The sequence below is a fragment of the Malus domestica genome, chromosome 11 (assembly GCF_042453785.1).
Source record: "Malus domestica chromosome 11, GDT2T_hap1".
Classification (NCBI taxonomy): domain Eukaryota; kingdom Viridiplantae; phylum Streptophyta; class Magnoliopsida; order Rosales; family Rosaceae; genus Malus; species Malus domestica.
Genome location: NC_091671.1, coordinates 16,856,242 through 16,871,723, shown reverse-complemented (window position 1 = coordinate 16,871,723; position 15,482 = coordinate 16,856,242). Strand labels below are relative to the sequence as shown.

At 34.9% G+C, this 15,482-nt stretch overlaps 1 long non-coding RNA gene across 1 annotated transcript; it reads right to left on the bottom strand.

The window, feature by feature from the left end:
* Positions 1–1,750: 1,750 nt before the first annotated feature.
* LOC139189125 (uncharacterized) lies at positions 1,751–3,466 on the bottom strand. Its single transcript, XR_011572674.1, has 5 exons — positions 3,330–3,466; positions 3,107–3,221; positions 2,940–2,981; positions 1,976–2,028; positions 1,751–1,876 (listed from the first exon to the last, which is right to left on the bottom strand). It is a non-coding gene; the product is annotated as an uncharacterized lncRNA (long non-coding RNA).
* Positions 3,467–15,482: the final 12,016 nt, after the last annotated feature.

Genomic DNA, 15,482 nt, shown 5'->3' with positions numbered 1-15,482 from the left:
GAAGCCTCACGCGTTGGGCGTTGGGTTGGGCTGCGTTTGTCACCCAAACGCTGAAAAGCAAACATTTCGGTGGGGCCCACACCGACTTTTGGGCTAAATTTTGGGCGGAATTTGGCCTCAATTCCCCATTTAGCATTTAGCCCAAAGTTTCCCCTTGGGTTGGATTAAGTTTGGGGGGGAATTTAGCCCATAGCCCACCATTGGAGTGAGTCTTATGGCACCATTGGAGTTAATTAAATCTCTTTATGGTTTAAAGCAGGCACCTAAACAGTGGCATGAAAATTTTGATTCTTGCATGATTAACAATGGTTATAAAAGTAATGAGATTGACAAGTGCATATATTATAAAATAAAGAATGATTTACATGTTACTATTTAGCCTCTATGTTGATGATCAATAAATTTTTGGCTCAAATATATTTGTGATTAATGAAACAAAAAATATGTTTAAGAAACATTTTGATGTAAAATTTCTTGGTGAGGCTCATTTTATTTTGGGACATGAAAATTACAAAAACATGTGATCGTATATTTCTTGATCAATCGCACTATATTGAGAAAATTTTGGGAAGATATAATTTTATTGATTGCAAGCATGTTTCCACTCCTTTTGATTAAAGTGTTCTGTATCATGTCTAATGCTAATATGAACTTATTAGAATCATATAGTAGAATTTGGTTCAAGAAAAACAAAGGCAAAGGTGATAACTTTATACTTTAATTGCCTGTTAACGCTCTATAGCCTGGCATGGTTGGAATCTTTTACTCTTGACAGGAGAAGTGATAACAGGTGAGTTCTTAGTTGAAGTTGCATAAGGGTTGCAAATTTGTTGGGATTTTTGTATGGTTAATTATGACTGCAAACCACTTGAAAATCTACATTTCCCATGTATTTATTTGATCACATCCTAGTGCTGTACTCAACTTTAATTACTTTAACTATTGAACTTGAGTTAACATTATTCTTACGTTTTCAGGAAATTTATGGGTTTGATATTGGGTTCAGCTGATCAGATTCAAGTGATTTGAGATGATTAAATTCTTGGAAACAGAGGGTTTGGGTTCAGCTGATGATCAGATTCAAGTGATTTGAAATGATTAAACTCTTGGAAACAATATTTGTACAAAATTGTATAAAAATCTGATTGGTAAGTCATTTTCTTTTTTTCTTTTTTTTTACAGTTTTGAGTGAGATTTATAGTTTTATAGTTTTAACTTTCTGAATTGCTTCTTGTTAAGAGTGAGATTTCCAATGTCACGAGTGAGAAACTCCTTTCTCATCCTGTCAACCATATCCATATCCAGAAAACAGTGGTGAAATCATACCCAGTATTCTGATAAAAATGAAGCAACCCTTTGGGAAAACAAACACATCTCCTGCTGTAAGAACCTTTTGGAATAGCTGGTTTTAGGTGTCAATAAACCCAGCAAGCACAATTCCTTTGCTCAAAAAGAACAGTTTGAATGCGTGGGAGTGGAGGCTCACCAAGCCATCGATTCTCAAGTCTGTTCGCACAATTGAGAGGCCAAGCGCGTTGAAGCCTTGAAACTCTGCAGCAAGCACTAGAGTCACTGAGGAGCCAGAGAAATTGGTTTTTTTTTATTTTCTAAATGGGTGTAAAGATAAATTTCCATATGGATTGGGTTTGTGAGGGTAGGATAGGTAATAAATTTGGGTTTAAAGACATATTGACAGTTTAAAAAATAAAATGTGTAGAGAGTAAATTGAGTGTAGAAAGAGGTTATATGAGTTCAAATAAAATTTCCCATATGAATATCACTACAAAAATTTATGAATAGTATACAAAAATTCAGGCCTCCATCACTTGGCAGGGTAAAAATTATACTTGTTGGTCAGGTGTAGAAAGCAAGTTGCCTGCACCACAACAATGACAAACTTAAGAATTAGCCGTAGGTAAAGTTAAGAGAACTTAATGCTAAAAATAAAAAACTAGCACTTACTCAGTCGCATTACCTAGACTCTGCTAAAGGTATGGTGCCCACTAAGCTGAAGAAGAAGACCCATCCCTAACGTATACAAAGTAATTGTCAATGGATTTGGGGTGAAGTCAATCTAAATTATTGAAAGGATGTGCAAAAAAAAAAAAAACCATGTTGGACACATTCTTACACAGACCAAAAAAAACTTAAAAACATACACTTAAAAAGTAAAAACATTAATAGGTGTGAATATTAAGTGAACTAAAGCAGAACAAACCCCTAAAATTGCTTAAGTTCAGGTGGGTTTCCTAGTATATTATCAATAATATCAGATCAACAAAACCCTTAATGCAAATCCAATTCGATATTGAGAACAGATGAATATAAGAAACAAGGAAAAATAAACTTTTATTAGGCCTCATATTTACTGCACCACGGAATTCACGATTCTATTTCCATAGCAAAGGGAAAATACCGTATTCTCAGCTTCAATTTCTTGGAAATTAAATAAAGCATTCACCAGCATTGCCGCATAGAAATCACGTAAAGTGTATGACCGATTCACGAAATTTTGATTAAATGTAACCATCAATCTATATATGTGTGAAATGACCGATTCATATACCTACATTATTCATTTGACCGAATCTAAATGGGTGTATTTTATATGGCAGTTAACACACGTATACGAAGTGAATGCGCAAACATACATAAATGAATACATTTGAACATTTAAGTAGGAGGGAATGTACATAATTTGATGCTTATAAACGCATGTACCAAGTAACAAACCAATCCATAGTTTTCCTCTTCAAATAAAAAATTCCACAGAAACCCACCATTCAAAATTCATGGACATTCAAAAACCGTAAACAAAACCGAAAAACCCAAATCTCACAGAAGAAAAAGGAAGGATTCCAAGATTACACAAACCCAAGATAAAACAAGCTCAAAAGGACATATTACAATCAAAGAAAGTGAAACCCCTAATAAATTACCTCAGAGAAAAGCCCATTTTTTGGGAGCAGTTTAGCCACATCCTGAGGAACAACCACATGCATGTACCAACATTGAAGACAAACAAAATGTTTATCAAAATGCAAAAAGAATTTGAAAAATGAAGTAAAATCAAAAGAAAACGAAGCAGAAAGGAGTGCATCTGTACTCGTAGATATCATCGGTAGTACTTCTCGGAGTACTGGATCTGACCCTGCTATTTTCCCAAAAGCACGATTTCAAGCAAAATCTCGAACAGGGTTTTTCAAGTTTCTCAGTTTAATCTGCAAAATAAAGACGGTTTTCAAGAAATACAAAGAGATTGAAGTTCTAAAGAGAGAAAGTAGAATTCAAATTGAAGAGAGAGTGAGAGGAGGAGAAAGTGCTTTTACCTCAAAGAGCGTCGGAGGATGAACGAACAACACAGAAATCACACCCTTTCAATCAGTTGTATTAGGCATGGGGTTTTGAATTGGAGGGATAGCATAAATATAAATAATACAAAACTGAGGGCCCATTTCACAACAAAATTAAGGGATGGCACTAACGTGAATAATTATTTGCCCTTCCTTTTACATATTTGATATTTCCCTGTGGAATAGATGGAGGCTCAAAACTAAAATACGGTATAAATATTATAAAAGAGAATACATTTGGATTACTAGATTCTTAAATATAATCCAGAAATATCGATTGTAGAACAAAATGAAAGAATATATTAATTTATTTCTTTTGTTACATTCTAACGATATTTGTCCCTAGTAAAACCTACCCATTTCACAATAAAATAATGTTAATTGAACTTAAGAAATTTTAATGCGCTTATTTATCTTGAACAAATTTTTGTAGACATTACTTGGTACAAAGATGTCTATATATATATGCAACTGTGCTCATTCGACAAGAGTATTATACAACCCGGAACAGCAGCTATGTATATATGATTTTTCGCTAATTTTTTTCAGATTTCTTCTTGTTCTTTCGTAGAGTACTATGAACATTTGGCGGATTCAGACCTTCACCACTCTGAGAATGGGACGACGAACCAGGTCTCGTGCGAGGATAAAGGACCGCTGGTGCATTGAATTTCTTACTAGAAGGTTAATGATCAACTTAATTAAACTTTTACACAAAAGGTATAAGGAGGTGGAGATCAAGTTAGGCTATCTCCAACCAAAGGGTTCAGATGGCCAGAGGGCCGAAAATAGTCCGAAAACCGTCTCCAACCGAGGGCTAGGCCAGAGGGCTGTGGAATCGGAAATGGCCAAAGGGCTAGAGGGCTGGCCACTTCCAGCTAACTAGCCAACCAGCCCCAGGCTTGCTAGAATTTTTTTAAATGTGTCGGATTTCCTGTCGATTATAACTGACAGGAATTCTTAAGAAAAAATTCAAATGCAACGGCTAGCTGACTAGCCATTGCATTTGAATTTTTTTTTTTTTTACATTATTATGTTTTATTTACAAAAAATTTCATATAACTTCTATTTTTTCCTATAACTTTTATTTTACAAAATTTGTTTCATATTTTTTTTAAATTCCATTTTTTCCTATTAACTTCTATTTCACAAAATTTGTTTCATTTTATTTTAAATTTTTAGCCGTTAGATTTGAATTTAAGTTGTAGTTTTTAAATAATAAATTATGTTTGGCATTATGGCCCCTTGATCCTCAGTTAGAGACAGTTTTTTGTAACAGGGCTAAAACGAGCCTTCTGACCCTCAGTTGGAGATGGAGGCAAATATGGTCATGTATTGTTCATTAAAATATTAATATCTTAGAGAATCTTAAAGAACTATGACTAAAACGAGTAATCTGACCAACCATCGGTTGGAGATGACCTTATGGCTTTTGCATTGAATGTTACAAATGTATTTATAGACATAGGTTTCGTATTTAACAAACGCACGTTCCTCGAAAAGGAAAGCAAATCATTACGGTTGGTCGCATGTATACGTGATTGCTTGGAGCATTTGTCTTCGTGATTAATTGACGCACACACATTCCTCGAAAAGGACAACAAATTTTGACTTGGCCAACATTGTTATATTAAGTTAATATATTAAGTGAGAAATATTGTCATTTTGTATTATAGTTTAGTAGTATTTATTTTTTTTTGTAAATGAGAGGTTTTAAATTTAATTTTTAGTAAAATCGAATTTGAACCATATTATTATTAGTCCATTGTGAGGCTAAGCTCACCCCCCTTCCCATTAGTGTAGATAGCCTCACCATCCTCCTCATTAGTGTAGTTAATATCGTTTGTTAAAAAAAAAGTGAGAAATTTTAAGGAAACTCTCTCAAAAGTGAGATTCTCCATGGACTCTTCGTTACTTTATGTTTTTGCACAATTCTCGTGCCAATATTATAAAACATTGTACCAAAAACATGAGGTATCATAGAATCTATTGAAAGTTTCACTTTAAAAGAGTCTTTTTAGCATTTTTCATATTAAGTTAATACATATGTGGAGATTTAAAGGGAACTTTAACGAAAAGCTCTCGATAATGTTTACTTTAACGAAAAATTATATTTTTACACTAAAAAATCAATCACAATATTATTCATTTTACCCTTTATTTTGTTATTTTCGTTAAAATTCAAAGTTTTCAAGTTCTTCTCATTAGTTTTCTTAGATTTAAATTTGGGGAATATCTATTAATATTTTCTCTTAGATTTCACAGAACTATAATATTGTAATAATTATGTATGCATTATATATGCGGTCTTAGATTTCATATAATATTACACAACAAATGTTCAAGGCCATCGATCCATGCAGAAAATAATCTTCCCCGATACACCCGGTTTAATGAATATTTGAAGAACACCAGTATATATCTGAAGAGGTGGCGTGTAGTCTAATCTTTATATGTTGAATGTAAAATAACAAGGATTTTTGGAATGTGAAAATAAATGTGTCATGAAATAACAGAGAATTACCATAAGGTGGAAAAAATCGTGGAGAGAGTTGATGCATGGAGTTTCGCTGTGCTTTTAGTTGGAATTGTTGGGACCCATATATAACCGAGTTTTCAAATTATTAAAAAAAACTGCCTAGAATTCAAATAGTGTTTTCTTAATTAGTAGTTATTGGTTCATTTTTAATAGTAAATTAATTATAATTGTCATTATTTGGTAGTTAGTGGGGAAGTAAGTTTATTTATCATTATTTGTGGTTAGTGGGCAATTAAGATGCAGTCTTTGGCCTTTCATTTTTTGTAACTTTTTTTCTTGTTAATTTGTGTTTATTAGGCTATTCACTAAAGATGATAAGAAACATATAATTATTAGCATTTTTTCCATTATCTTTTTATTTATGATCCCATTACCAATTTCTTCTATAACTACAATCTTTATTCCTCCATATTTCTATCTTTTACTTATTGGCCAAATAAGGTGTTCTTGTGGTGGAGCTTTGTTCTCATCCCTTTCTGTGCAAATAGGTTTGAGTCAAACAACAATTCAGTTGGGCTGCCGTATCATGGAGGGGACAAGGTAAGAAATATACATGTTACACAAGTCAAGCCGTAGTGGGCTTGAATCTCCTTAAGAGCAACTCCACCCATGGAGCCCTCCCCCCTGGCAATCCACTATTGAATCCACCCTTTTGAACAGTAACTGCCTTAAATGAATAGTAACTGACATTAATGAACAGTAATTGCCATTTGCATCTCCACCCTTGGAGCCCTCCCCCCTGGCAATAGGCAATAAAATATTAGTTTTTTTTGTTTGTTTAAATAATACAAAATAAAATTATTTGAAATTTCGGATAAGATTTTTTAAATCGTTCTCGTTGCGTCACGTGTCATTTTATAAAAAAAACAATTATTTTTAGCGATGGATTTCGATAAGATTTCTATCCAATGTCATCGTGCCACGTGTCGTTATCTTTTGAGAATCTTTGACGATAGATTTCGATCAGATTTTAACTCATTCAAAATTGCGCCACGTGTCTTTATCCGAAAATATAATTATTGGAGATCGATTTCGATAAGATTTTTATCCAATACGATCGTGCCACGTGTCATTATCTTTTCATAATCTTTGAGGATAGATTTCGATCAGATTTTTAACGAATGACGACATGCCACGTGGCCTTATCTACAATCCAATCCTTTCTGAATCGTCCATATAATCCACCATCCATCCTCACAAATCTCACACCAATTTTCTCAACATCTCTATCTCATTAATCATAGTTTCTGCTTCTTCTTCACCATCCATCATTAAAATGTCTTCTTCTTCATCAAGGATGATGTGGGAAATCGATCAGCAAGAGGAAGAATTGTTTAACCAATCTGAAGGAATGTTCAACCTTCAGATAGCCGAAAATGAGATGGAAGAGGATGAGGAGCGTAGAAGGAGAGATGACGAAACAAGAATGGCTAGAGCCTCACATTCCCGTCGAGTCATCCAGACTGTTGCTCAGATATGCAGGCCCAACCGTTCAAGAAACCTTGATAGAAGCAGGCAACGACGGGGTGAAGAGCTGTTGGACGATTACTTTGTCCATAACAGTGCATTTCCTGATACGTACTTCAGACGCCGTTTTAGAATGGAACGACATTTGTTCAACAGAATCATGACTGATGTTTGCAACCATGATTCTTACTTTGTGCAAAAGAAGGATGCTTGTGGTGTTATGGGTCTCCTGCCTGAGCAAAAAATCACTGCTGCGTTGCGGATGCTTGCGTATGGAGCATCTGCAGACCAAGTGGATGAGATAACGAGGATGGGGAAATCAACCATTCTTGAGGCCCTGATGAGGTTTTGCGGAGCAGTCGAATCTTTGTACACCGCAGAGTACCTCCGAAAACCTACTCGCTGGGACTTGCAAAGGCTTCTGAAGAAGGGCGAGATGCGAGGTTTTCCTGGGATGATAGGAAGCATCGATTGTATGCACTGGACGTGGAAAAACTGTCCAAGTGCATGGCAAGGCGCATATGGGGACAGAAAAGGATCAAAATCTATCATTTTGGAGGCAGTGGCATCTTTTGATACATGGATATGGGACGCCTTTTTTGGGGTTCCGGGGGCTCAAAATGATCTCAACGTCCTTGCCCAATCCCCAGTGTTCAACGACGTCCTGCAAGGAAAGGCACCAAAAGTCACGTACGTCGTCAACGGACGTAGGTACGAAGGGGCATACTACCTAGCTGACGGCATTTACCCACGGTGGGAAACATTTGTCAAAACAGTGCCACGTCCGCGAAGTGCAAAGGAAAAACACTTTGCAACCTGTCAAGAGGGGTGCAGGAAGGATGTGGAGCGTTGTTTTGGTATCCTTCAAGCTCGTTGGGCGATCGTCAGGGGTGCTGCCAGAATGTTCGATGTAGAGTCACTTCGATCCATCATGATGACGTGCGTCATTCTTCACAACATGATTGTGGAAGATGAGTTCGATTATGATGCGGTTGATGAATATGAGCCAGAGGCAGACACGATGAACAATTCAAGAACACGGATATATTTTGCGCATGATGCCACCGAAGAACCCGTGCAACACGACCCATTAGAAAGGGATGGACGTTACAATGAAAGGGTCATTCAACGATATACTGCACTTCAAAGGTCATCTATGCACATTGATCGACAAATTGACTTGATAGAGCACCAGTGGGCATTGAAACAAGCTGAAGATACTTAAGTTTATTTAGTATGTTTGTTTGTATTTGGTGTGTTTATGTAATTTTATTTGGTGTGTTTATGTAATTTTATTTGGTGTGAATTGTTTGGTGTGTTTATGTAATTTTATTTGGTGTGTTTATGTAATTTTATTTGGTGTGAATTGTTTGGTGTGTTTATGTAATTTTATTTGGTGTGTTTTTTGTAGTGAGTTTTTTTATTATTTCGTATGTTTATGTAATTTTATTTGTTGTGAATTGTTTGGTATGTTTATGCAATTTTATTAGGATAAATATATTACGAAATTAAATACATGTACTCTCACTTTTAATAAAGTACTAACTTCAATAAAATGGAAACAACATAAATAATAAATTACATAAGTACCCTATTCCGATTACAAAAGTACCCTATTCCGATTACATGGAAACAACATAAATAATAAATTACAACCCAAAGTGATTGGAAAACTATGGGCTCCGATTACAAAAGTACCCTATTCCTCACCACTTAACCAATCTGTGGTGCTAGGATCATCTTGTCTTGTTGTGCTAGGACCATCTTGTCTTGATCTCGCTTCTCTTGCACGCCTCCTTTGCACCACATCTCGCTTCTCCGACTGCCAAAAATATTTAGAATTTGGAGACATCCCTTCTAAACGCGTGTTCATAATGTCACGATCTCGTTGTGCAATTCTTTCTTCTCTAAGCAACTCCCTTTCTTGCCTAAGTAGCTCTCTTTCCCTCTGTTCAGCTTGAAATGCTTGTTCAATAGCTGCAGCTTTTGCCTCATCTCTAGCCTTGTCAGCTTCATATTTCGCCAATTCCCGCGCCAACGTCAATTCACCTTGACGAGCAAGTTCTTGCATGTACTTTCCATAATCATTCTTGGAAGCACTCCCTTTCCTCTTTGAAGCCTTCTTACCTAGAGGCCTAATTGGATAACGGGTCGACCCCGACGCTTGTTCAGGAATGGGCGTTTCAGGCACTTCTTCTCCATCTTCTTCATCAACATGGGGGCCATGATCGGGTGTAGAGTGTGGAGGGGTGCTGTGTAGAGGGATGCTATTCATGCATACTTCTGGACCAACAGGCACAATTTTGAATTTAGGACAATCTTTAACAATATTCCAACATTCCCACCGGGTGAATGATTTGTTTCTTGATTTGATTTTGGCACCATACCATGCTTGTGCTTGAAGTTGCTTCAAATGATTAATAATGAAATTATTAGGTCACAAATAAATAATACAAACAAATGAATAATAATGAAATTATTAGGTAACAATTAAATAATACAAACAAATGAATAATAATGAAATTATTAGGTCACAAATAAATAATACAAACAAATAATAATAATGAAATTATTAGGTCACAAATAAATAATACAAACAAATAATAATAATGAAATTATTAGGTAACAAATAAATAATACAAACAAATAATAATAATGAAATTATTAGGTCACAAATAAATAATACAAACAAATAATAATAATGAAATTATTAGGTAACAAATAAATAATACAAACAAATAATAATAATGAAATTATTAGGTCACAAATAAATAATACAAACAAATAATAATAATGAAATTATTAGGTCACAAATAAATAATACAAACAAATAATAATAATGAAATTAGGTCACAAATAAATATTGCAAACAAATAATAATAATGAAATTATTAGGTCACAAATAAATAATACAAACAAATAATAATAATGAAATTAGGTCACAAATAAATATTGCAAACAAATAAATAATACAAACAATTAGGTAACAAATAAATGAAACAAACAAATAATTATAATCAAATTAGGTAACAAAATAATAATACAAACAAATAATTATAATATATTCTTACCTCATCCGCATAATTTGCCCCACTTCGAACATTATTACTAGCTTGTGTCAAGGCATCTCTCCACGTAGTAAAGGAATGACTAAGTATTTTCCAACGACTGGATATCGATTCTTTGGTTCTTTTCCCACTCATTTGCTCAACAAATTTGGTATGAATTAAACTCCACATTTCTCGCAATTGCATCTCATTACCCGTAAGGGAATTATGAGTAACTTCAACCCAGCTAGTGCACAACGCAACATCTTCAAGAAGCGACCAATTCGAACCTGCATCAGTAGCCATTTTGTGGAAAAAAATTGGATTGAAACTTTGAGAGAAAGATAGGAATTTAATTGAAAGTAGTTGAGAAAATATGAAATTGTGGTGTAAGGTAGATGGAGAAGAAGTGGTATTTATAGAAAAGTAAAAACAAATTTTTACAATTTTTTTTTTCAGATTTTTTACATTTTTTTCAGATTTTTTACATTTTTTTAAAATTTTTATTCAAATAATTAATCTCTACCGTTGGATTTAAAAATTTTGAATTCCAACACTCCAGATTGTTCCACGTGTCACAACGGTAACTTTTCTTAATTTTAAAACTATTTTTTCTTTTTTTTTCAATTTATAAAGCAGATTAATATCAACCGTTGATCTAAGATCGAACGGTTGATGTTAAATCAGTTTTTTTTTTTTTTTTACCGTTGTAAATCGGACGATTGTTATAAAAGATCCGTTAGGATCGAACGGACCGTGGGAAGCCACGTGGCTTCCCAACGGTCACTGACTGAGCCACTTGCGCACTGAAATCTTGTCGGGCGACGCGCCCCCACTCGCGAGTGAGGGGCACGCGCCTGACACAAAAAAAATAAAAAAAAGGCCGGACCCAGCCCTTGCGTCACGCTGACGTCACTCGGACTCGGGCCACAGGCCTGTCGATTTTCCACGGGCCTTGAGCTCGGGCCCCCACCCTCACTCGGGCCCTTCACCGCTGGATTTGGATTGCCTGGCCCTCGGGCTCCCACATGGGGCATGTCCCCCGTCCAAGTCCCACCGCTGGACTTGCTCTAAAGAGAGCGAGATACTCACGCCTCAACCTGATTGTCTACATGCTTCTTAGAATAATATTACAATACACTACTACAAAACTAGCTTAATGTGTCGGAGACTAGTGGCGGTTTTATACAATACACTGTCGGATAAGAAATTTCCAACAACCTTTTTAAATGCTGTTGGATGACAAAACATTACTGTCGCTTATATCCGACAAAAATTGTGAAGTGGAAAATGAGAATAGTGGCTCTTTTAACTAATTTAATTTTTTAAATAATAGTGTCGGATAAAATGAGAATAGTGGCGCTTTTAACCGACATAAAAATTACTGTCGGTTAAAAAATAATTTCTAGTGCTTTTATCCGACATGATGTGTTTTAATTTCAAACTTCCCGCTTGTTTTGCAAATGAAATTGGTGCTGTCAGTTGTAATCGACATAATTAGGAATTCGGCAGAGTGATGTTAGTTGTTTCAGAGTGGTGTTAGTTTTAACTAACATCATTGCATTTTGTGTCAGATACTGATTGATGTAGGTTTGTCAATTTTTCAGATTTTGGGTTGGTTTTAACTGACACCATTACACTTACTGGCGGTTTTATTCGACAGGAATATCAAATACCCTATTTCAAAACTCTCATTCATTTCTTTCTTCTTCACTCTTCCTCCCCTTCCCTTTCCGCTTCCCCACTGCACTTCCCTTTTCTTTTCTCTTCCCCGCTGCACTCACTTTCTCTTTCCCTTTCCCCGTTGCACCCTTCTTCCCCTTCCCTATTGCACTTCTCCTTCACTATCCATGGATGAACAATTCGAGGAGCAACTTGAGCATCCTAAAAGTGGTGAGTTTTAAATTATTTGTATTAAATCGAGTTTGTGTTTTGAATTTTGATTATGTTATTGGATTACTAGATCTTGGGTTTCTTTTAGTGCACTTTCTCTAAAAGAAAATTTGGGGTTTCTTTATACTGATGCTGAAATCATGGAGTTTGTTTTAGTGCTCTTTCTCTAAAAGTCTCTGAGTATTTTTCTTTTCGCTAGACTATTACTAACAAAGTTAGTAAGTTACAATGGTCAAAGAATGTGCAAAGATGAAGGCTAGCCGGAAACCTCTAGACAACATCAAAGCTACTCAGGCATTGCGAAAGTGGGTCAAAGCCTCTTAGAGACAGAAAGAGTAAATAAAACAGAGATTAAAGAAATCAATAGCTAGTTGTTCAATCCCTGTAAATTTTGAATTCGTTTCGGATCTTGTCCAGTGCATTTTCATAAATCTGTGTAAATATTATTCTCTCTGATTTCACCTACGAGGCAATTTAAGGAATGCCTTTGAACTTTATTTTTTTTATTCAAACATAATTTTTTTTTTTAGTTATTAATTGATTTAGTGGCGGTTATGGACGACATAAGTATCTATTTATTTGACGAAATTCAACAATTAATGTCGCCTATATCCGACATCATTGACCTTTTTATAATTTTAAATGCTTTACTTTTCTTGGCAGTTTAAGGGAACTAACTGATAACAAAAGCCTTTTCGTGACGCATGCCATGTTGTTGGTTCTTCTATCCGCCATTACATGAATTTTTGTCGGATTTTTGCTAATATCCGATAGAAATGGGGTTTTCTTGTCATTTTTTAAAGTGACACTACTAGGTACTTTTGTGATTGTGATATACTTGTAATTTTCCCAACAATTTTAAGGAGAGTCATATCATGATGCCTGAACTTGAGAAGTCATTCAACAATGTTGGAAATCTCAACAAGCCATTCTGTTTCAAGGAAGCTCACTTCAAGAGGTGGAAGGGGAAAGTCCATTTCTACCTCAATCTTCTCAAAGTTCCCTACGTTGTCACTGACAAAAATCCAAACAAAGAGAGCACGGAGAACATGAATAAAGAAGCTCTATGACCATGAAGACAAAGTCCAACAATATGAAAAAGATGAGTACAAGTGTCGGTATTATCTCTTGAATTGTCTTACTGATCATTTTTATGATCATTACGAAACCACTTACCCTTCTGCAAAAAAGATATGAAAAGCATTGCAGAGTAATATGACACCGAGGAGGCAGGTGCAAAGAATATGCATCAAGCCGTTGTTTCTGTTACCAAATGGTGGATGGGAAAGCAGGTGTAGAGCAAGTCCAAGATTTCCAAATGATTGTAGCGGAAGTAACATTCAAAGGTTGTTATGCTAATTGATTCAGGGTCTCCTTTTAATCTTTGGGGTAAAGCTGTTTTAATTGCTTGTTATGTATTGGATAAGCTGCCACACAAGAAAACAAAAATTACACTTTTTGAGCCATAAACGAAAATTGGGTATTTAAGAGTGTGGGGTTGTTTAGCCTATGTAAGGTTAACTAATCCAAAAAGGCCTAAATTGGGTGTCAAAGCAACTTATAGATTTCTTGATTTTGAAAATAATGTTATTATAGAATTAGAATCAAGTGTTGTTATCTTTGATGAAGAAAAATTTCTTTTTAAATCTAAAAATAATGGGGTCAACAAAATAATTCATATGAACCTCCTTCTTCTTCTACTCCTAATTTTCAGGATGAAAAAAAAAATTGAAATTGAACCAAAGAGGGGTAAAAGAGCTAGAATTCAAAAAGATTTTAGCCCGGATTATTTTGTGTATAATGTTGAGGAAAATCACTTACTTTGAAAGATGTTTTATTCTCACATGATGCTATTTTTTTTTTATTGGAAAAGATGTTAATGATGAAATAGAATCACTAATTTCCAAAAACACTTGAAAATTGGTAGATTTACCACCAAGTTGTAAAACTATAGGGTGCAAAAAGGGTCCTTTGAAAGAAACTCAAACCAAATGAAAGTATAAATAAATTTAAAGCCATACTTGAACAAAAAATTGATCTAGATTTCCTTGATACTTTTTCTCCAGTTACTAGAGTATCATCCATTAGATTGTTGATTGCTATTGCTTCTATTCATGATTTGATTATTCATCAAATGGATGTAAAAATAGCTTTTGGAATGGAGATTAGATGAAGGGAATCTTTATGAAACCATGGTTATAAAAGTAATGAGGACAAGTGCATATATTATAAAATAAAGAATGATTCACATGTTACTATGAATTTTTGGCTCAAATATATTTGTGATTAATGAAACAAAAAATATGTTTAAGAGCCATTTTGACGTAAAATATCTTGGTGAGGCTAATTTTATTTTGGGACATGAAAATTACAAAAACATGCGATGGTATGTTTCTTGATCAGTCGCACTATATTGAGAAAATTTTGAGAAGATATAATTTTATTGATTGCAAGTATGTTTTCACTCCTTTTGATTCAAGTGTTCTGTATCACGTGTAATGCTAATATGAATTTATTAGAATCATACAGGAGTACTTGGTTCAACAAAAAGCAAGGCAGAGGTGATAACTTGATACTTAATTGCCTTCATTACTCTCTCTCTCTCTGACGGATTGACGCACACACGAACACATGTCTAACAATAGCATGAGGTTAATGTTCCCTTTTTGGTCAGGTTCTTGGGAGTTCAATTGCGTTCTCATTAGTATTGGCAGCAACACTTGCACTTTAGGCATAGGAGCCTCATTCGTTGAAAAGACATGGACAAACAGGGCATGGGCTACCTTTGCTGCTTCAGGTTTAGTTATTACTATGGGCTTGAATCTGTTTGAGGTATTTATTCATGTGCTAACATTTTTTTTCCGCATAGAATGTGCTTAATTTATTGGATATTATCTGTCGCTTTGTTAACGCTCTATAGCCTGGCATAGTTGGAATCTTTTACTCTTGATAGGAGAAGTGATAGCAGTTGAGTTCTTAGTTGAAGTTGCAGAAGGGTTGCAAATTTGTTTGGATTTTTGTATGGTTAATTCTGACTGCAAACCTCTTGAAAATCTAGATTTCCTAGGTATTTATTTGATCACATCCCAGTGTTGTACTCAACTTTAATTACTTTAACTATTGAACTTGAGTTAACATTATTCTTCCATTTTTCAGAAAATTTATGGGTTTGATATTGAGTTC